Source organism: Marmota marmota, unplaced genomic scaffold (assembly GCF_001458135.2).
Source record: "Marmota marmota marmota unplaced genomic scaffold, marMar, whole genome shotgun sequence".
Lineage (NCBI taxonomy): Eukaryota > Metazoa > Chordata > Mammalia > Rodentia > Sciuridae > Marmota > Marmota marmota.
The window spans coordinates 7,900,342-7,907,227 of NW_025999977.1; the positions used below are offsets into that span (position 1 = coordinate 7,900,342).

At 41.5% G+C, this 6,886-nt stretch overlaps 1 pseudogene; it reads right to left on the reverse strand.

The window, feature by feature from the left end:
* Positions 1–2,045: 2,045 nt before the first annotated feature.
* Positions 2,046–2,732, reverse strand: LOC107136985 (annotated as a pseudogene).
* Between the last annotated feature and the right edge of the window lie 4,154 nt (positions 2,733–6,886).

Sequence of the window (6,886 nt, forward strand, 5' to 3'; positions counted from 1 at the left end):
GCTTGGGAGGCTGAGGCAGGAGGATTGCAAGTTCAAAGCCAGCCTCACCAACTTAGTGAGGCCCTAATAAAATATAAAAAGGGCTGGGATGTGGCTCAGTGGTTAACAGCCTAGAGGGTGTTATTCCCACCTTCTGATATTGGAATGGACCTCTGAATGTCCTCTTAGGACCACTGCTGGCCAGTGTATATTTTATCTCAAGAAGGGACGAAGACAACCCAGAGAATGAAAGAGTCAGATAAAAAATATTAGTTAAATAATTTTTGTTCCAGTTATAATTGCTGCATCATAGACTCTTACAAATTTAGTGTTAGAAAACAACAATCCATTGTTATTCTTAACCATTCTTTAGTGTACCCTTCAGTGGCATTAAGTGCATTCACATTAGTGGGCAGACGTCACCACCATCCGACTCCAGAGCTTTTTCACATGCCCATACTCAACCTCTCTACCCTTTAAATGCCAAATTCCTGTTCCCTCCTGTCCCCAGCCCCTGGCAATCCCATTCTACTTCCTGTCTCTGTGAGTTTGACTACTTAGATAGACCTCATAAAAAGCCAGTCATACAGCACCTGTCCTTTCGTGTCTGGCTCATTTCACTACAGGGCCTATTTTATATTTTAGTTTGTTTTGCCTGGGGCTGGGGACGGAACCCCGTGCTTCACCACATGCTAGGCAAGCACCCTCCCACTGAGTTACAGAGCTGGTGGGATCTATTTTATAAAATAAAATCTGCCATATGTTCTCAGATCAGGTTGGGACAAAGCTAATTCTATTTTTCTTTTTATTTATTTATTTTAGTTATAGGTGGACACAATATCTTTATTTTATCTTTATATGGTGCTGAGGATCGAACCCAGGGCCTCCCACAAGCAAGGTGAGTGCTCTCCCTCTGAGCCACAATCCCAGCCCCTAATTCTATTTTTCTATCTAAAACTACATCCAGCCACACTACTACTGTGCTTAACTGGTTTTGCAATGAGTTAAATAGTAAAAAGGTGCTCTGATAATACAATTCTAACAGAGAGGACCCAAATTTGAACATAAACATCTCTATAATTATCAAATTCCCATGGGAGTAGAGTCCTAGAATTAATTCATTTAATTCAGTCTATTGAACTCAAATTCTAAAAGTTTTGAACTAAAGTCTAAAAGGAATTAAGGTTTAAAATAAAATGATCTTGTCCTATGAATTAAAGTTCAAATTTCTTAAAGTTAAAAAAAAACTTTTTTTCTTTATTTTTCTTAAACCAATGCCTGACACAAAGGCTCGCTGCTGAAGAATGGAAACCCTTTTCTTCTTCATGCCTCAAACCAAACATTAAACTTATCTGACAAGGCAAACAAGGTCTCTTTAATAATTAATAGTACACACATGAAAATCCTTTATGATGCATAAATATTTTGTTACACAGAGTACAAAAACACTTTTCACGTCTTTGATTTTTTAAGGTTTGGAAAAAACAAGGAGCAGTGTTGGGGGCAGGGCATCCTGTGGAGAGGTCAGCAAGATGGGCAGAGGAGAGGACTTTCTTATAGTTATTGGCCCATCTGAGAAGGAAGTAGAGGACTGATTCCAAATGACAAGGCAAATGTTGTGTGGTGGTTGCTGAACCTGGAAGTGTGTGTGGCACACGGGTCCTTGGGGGAGAAGTGGCCACAGGGCTCAGGCCTCTATGAAGCCTGGTGGGTGTAGGGGCGGGGTGTGGAGAGAGGGACCAAGCACCATAAGCTAGGACCTGTTGCTATGGAGACAGTGTGAGAACAAACTGTACACTCACACATACACAAGTTGAAGTGTCTTAATTCATGCCAGAAAACATGCAAAATTAAATGCCTCTTTTCCTTGAGGGAGAGCTTAAGAAGCATGTTTGAGTAGGAGGTCAGGTCAGGTCTTGCTGGGTCACAGTGAGGCCTCCTAGCTGGGGCTGGGTGTTCCAGCAAGAAGGCCCTCAAATCCTCCAGGGAGGCCTGGGAGAAGGGTTTGGGGTGGAACAAGCCTGAGGAAGAGGGAAAGGAACAGGAACCCATTCACTGAGTCAGGCTTAAGATTCACAGTCTCCAGAGAAGCAGCAGCTCTGCACAGGCCGCAGGGGGCGGTGGAAGCTCAGGGCCCTATTCTGGCCCCACCACATAGTTCTAGAACCAACAGAACTGGGATACTTCCATCCTTGCTGGGTGCCGTGGGAGGAGGGGTACCAGTGCACCCGAGCATGTAGGCCAGCAGCAGCAGCTGCAGTGGCATCTGGGTAGGTGAACACAGCATGTGAGATGGCTGGGGTCAGCTCTGTGGTATACAGAGGATAAGGGGCCCAGGCCTCTGGGGATGCAGGAATCAGAGCAGCCCCCATCAGGTCATAGGGATTCCGGGCGATGAAATGTGCTCCCAGGGCAGGGTGAACACTGGTGGGATTTGGTGTTGCAATAAGCTTGCTCTTGGCCATCTTGGTGTTGGCTTTGGCAAACTCTAGCCTCAATGGTTTGTGGGTTCTCAGGATCAAAGTGAATATGCTTCAGTGCATTCTTGGAGGCTTCTGCTCCTGCCTGGCTGTCAAAGATGACAAAACCAACAGGCTGTCTCCAGGTGAGCTTGATCAGGGACCCTTCATGTGTCTTGATGGCTGGAAGAGCAGGTAGAGTTCTCTGGGTTTAATGTCCACAGGGAGGCCACTGACAATGTCTGAACCTCCTCCTCCAGGATTGTGCTGGCTGTCAGGCTTCAAGTTGCTCATGGTGAAGGGGGAGGGGGTGGCTAGGGGAAGGGAACAAGGAGGGCGAGCCTGGCACCTGGCCCGGCTGGGATGTATAAAGTTCAAAACTTTTAAAGTCTGGCCGGCATGGTGGTGCATGCCTGTAATCCCAGTGGCTCTGGAGGCTGAAGCAGGAGAATTACAGGTTCAAGGCCAGCCTAGCAAATCAGTGAGGCCCTAAGCAACTTAGTGAGACCCTTTCCCAAAATAAAAATAAAAAGAGCTGGGGATGTAGCACAGGGTAAAGCATCTGTGGGTTCAATCCCCAGTACCTCCTCCCCCCCAAAAAAGGTACATTTGGCAGCCACTTTTTGGAATGAACTTTAAATCAATAAATGCCTCTAAGTCATTAGACATTTTCTAACTTGCCATTTTTACCCAACTTGGTGCAGTTTAGGAAACGAGATAATTTATCTTGGAATTGTATCAAAAACTGGCATAACAAGTATTTACACATGCTCACTAAGTGCCAGGAACTGTTCCAAGTGACTCTGTGTGTCATTTCCAGTTTATTAGACCCATTTTACATACAAAGAAACTGAGGCTTAGAGAGGTGCTGCTGTAGATGTTGTTTTTATTTATTTTTTTTATTTTTATTTTTTTTTAGATGTTGTTTTAAAATCAACAACAGAGCCAAAATAATTTTTAAAAATAACCTCCTAGTAATCCTATTTAAACCAAAACCAGGAACCATTATATAACTGGAATACCACTTGAGAGAACCATTTTATAACTGGAATACCACTTGAGAGAATCCTCAGTTCCCCAAAGTATATATAACCTGATAAAATTCTAGAAGCTGTCCTATCTTTTTTTTACCTCCCCAGTTCGGGTGATTTTTGAGTCCTGGCTTAGTCCCTTATGCATGCTAGGCAAGTGCTCTACCACTGTACTACATACCTAGTCCTATTTAAAAAAATTAAATTTTGAAACAGGGTGTGGCTGAATTATTGCCCAATCTGACCTTGAACTTGAGAGATCCTCTTACCTTAGCCTCCAAAAGGAGCAGGGATTTACATGTGTGCCCCACAGCGTCTTATCTATCAGGCCATCCAATAGTGGCTTCTTACTCCCCTCACCTGACAGTTTTCTCCCTGTTGCTTGGCTCTGTTCCCCTTCCTCCAGTGGCCATATTGTGATGTTCTTTAAGGGAAGCAGGAGATGGCTCTTGATTCGCCTGAGCTTATAATGACTGACACATTCATGGGTTTCTGAGTGATTGTTTAGATAAAGATACAGATATGATCGGGGCAAATAAGATTGGAGAATATCTGCAACATTTCTGGGAAGATTTTCCTCACTTTCAAAAAAGTAATAGATGATAAGGACATTTCCTTTTTCTGTCTTGAGATGCCATTCTTTGAGTGTGTGATGTTGCAGCTATTTTGTAGTCAAGAGGGAACAAGCTTGGAAACAAAGCCCAATCACTGAACATGGAAAAACAGAAAGATGGAGAGAATCGATGTCCTGGATGACGTCAACCAACTTCTGAGCTGAGCCCAGGATTTCCCTCACGTCTGGACTTCTTGTTTTAAGAAACAATAATAAAAATCCTTATCTTAAAGTCACTTGCAATGAGTGTTCTTTTCTTATGTTAAAATAATCCTAAAGGATACACATTCCCCTTTCCAGAAGAAATATGTCTTTCAAGGAACAGAACAAAATGTTCTTGATCTAATTGTTCCTGAGAAAATTGGTTCATTCTTTTACTTTATTCTTCAAAATTTGGTACAACTTGGATTCCAGCAAATTCATTTCAAGTTCGAAAGTCTGGAAACATCACTTGGATGAGATGCAGGGCAGGCAACGCTTTTGTGGTGATGTCAGCAAATTCTGCTTTCAAATCCAAAGTTCATGAGGCTAGAACAAATGAAGGGGAAATGGATGGGCAGGATTAAGACGGAAAGTATGAGACAGTTCTATTAAGAGAGGTTGATGAGTAAGCAGCATGTTAAAACATGAGGCGATGTCTCCAGGAGGTTTTTTTGTTTACTTATGGATTTATTTGCCTACTCAAAGATTACCATATTATAAAATCTTATAAGCAAAGAAAAAAAAAAAAAAGGAGTTGCAAACCAAGTGTATGTAATGCTTCTTTTAAGACCAGGAGGGAGGGCTGGGGTGGTGGCTCAGTGGTAGCGCATTTGCCTGGTGTGTGTGAGGCACTGGGTTTGATCCTCAGCACCACATAAAAGTAAATAAATAAAAATAAAGGTATTGTGTTCATTGTGGATGGGGGGAATACCCAGGAGGAACAATGTAATTATCAAAACAAATAGGCTAAGGTTATTTAAAACATTTATTAGTGGAACGATCCATCTAAAGGAATTCTACATAGCATCCAAATTAATAAAATGGAAGTGTTGTGTAAGGGTTCATATGTGAATATGGAAAGACATGCAAGATATATTAAGTGAAAAAAATTGCCGAAGTATCTGTGACGTAGGGATAAACAATGGTCCAGGTTTTCAGGGACTGAGGCGATTCCTGGGATATGAGCCTTTCAGTCTTAAGGGGACAAAATGATCCACCTAGATAATGAGATTCTATTTTTGAAACAATATATTCTATCAATTTAGATGTCTTCTGCTGCAAAATAATGGAATCCCTGGCTTATTTGACTTAAGCCATGAGGATATTTGCCCTTATAAGAAGTTCACATTCAAAGTGTTAGTTTGATTTTCCAGTTCAGTCCCTCAGAGACAATTTGGGTTTTCTTTTCTTTTCTTTTTTTTTTTGGTGGTGGGTACTGGGGATTTTTTCCAGTACCCACTATGTGAGCCACGTCCCCAGCCCTATTTTTTATAGAGTCTCACTGAGTTGCTTAGGGCCTTGCTAAGCTGCTGAGGCTGGCTTTGAACTCACGATCCTCCTGCATCAGCCTCCCAAGTCGCTGGGATTACAGGCTCGAAACTGGCTCATTTTTTTTTAAATTTTTTTTTTTAGTTATGCATGGACACAATATATTTTTTATGTTTATTTATTTTTATGTGGTGCTGAGGATCCAACCCAGTGCCTCACATGTGCGAGGCAAGCGTTCTGGCACTGAGCCGCAGCCCCAGCCCTCAGTTTGGGTTTTCTTAATGTCAAATATATCCATCATTCAGAAGAGATTATCTTGGTATCCAATTAAAATAAAGCAACATTAAGCAAAAAAGAGGGGCTGCCTCTTCCTGGGATATGAGGGGTCTTTCCAAGAAGCCCCCATCAGTTTAAAAGTAGTTGACAAATTCTGCTCCTGCCCCAAAGTTTGGAGCAAATATCCTTGAGGTATTGCCTCAGCACTTTCTGTTTCAGACAGATTATTACATAACAAGATGATAGTTGTTGAGTCTGTTGTGTTGTCATTTAAAAAAAAAAATTTCTGCTTTTCCATAATGAAATTAGTAGTCCTAAGTAGGATATGATAGGTTTGGAACTGAGATCTATAAAGTCTTTTAAATCTAAAATTAAATTTAAAGTTGTTTAAATATAAGAGTGTTATTTTTTTAAAAACACCTGTGTTTCCTGGAAGTCCCAGGTGACTTGTTCTCAAGTCTCATTGGCCAGAATCGCAGCCTGTGCCCTTTAAACCAATCTGTGCACAAGAAATAGCTTGGATTTCCTGATAAAAATGGGTTATTTGGAAAAGAACAAGGGTAAATGTTGCATAGAGAGTCAACAATGTCTTCTGTGTATAAATTTTTACATATTAAAAATATATGTACTTGGAACTGCAAGAATGTAAATAAGGGGCTGGGGTTGTGGTAGAGCGATCACCTACGTGTGCGAGGCCCTGGGTTTGATCTTCAGCACCGCATAAAAATAAATGAAATAAAGGTATTGTGTTCAACTACAACTAAAAAATAAATTTAAAAGAAGAATATAAATATAATAAATATAAATATAAATCAAGGCAGCTGTTTTTGTTTGTTTGTTTTTGGTACTGAGGATTGAACCCAGGTGTGCTTAACCACTGAGCCATATCCCCAGTACCCCAACCCCTCTTTTAATATTTTATTTAGAGACAGGGCCTCACTGAGTGGCTTAGGGCCTCGCTAAATTGATGGGGCTGGCTTTGAACACACAATCCTCCTGCCTCAGCCTCCTGAGCTGCTGGGCTTGCAGGTGTGTACCACCAGGCACTAGCAGGTCAA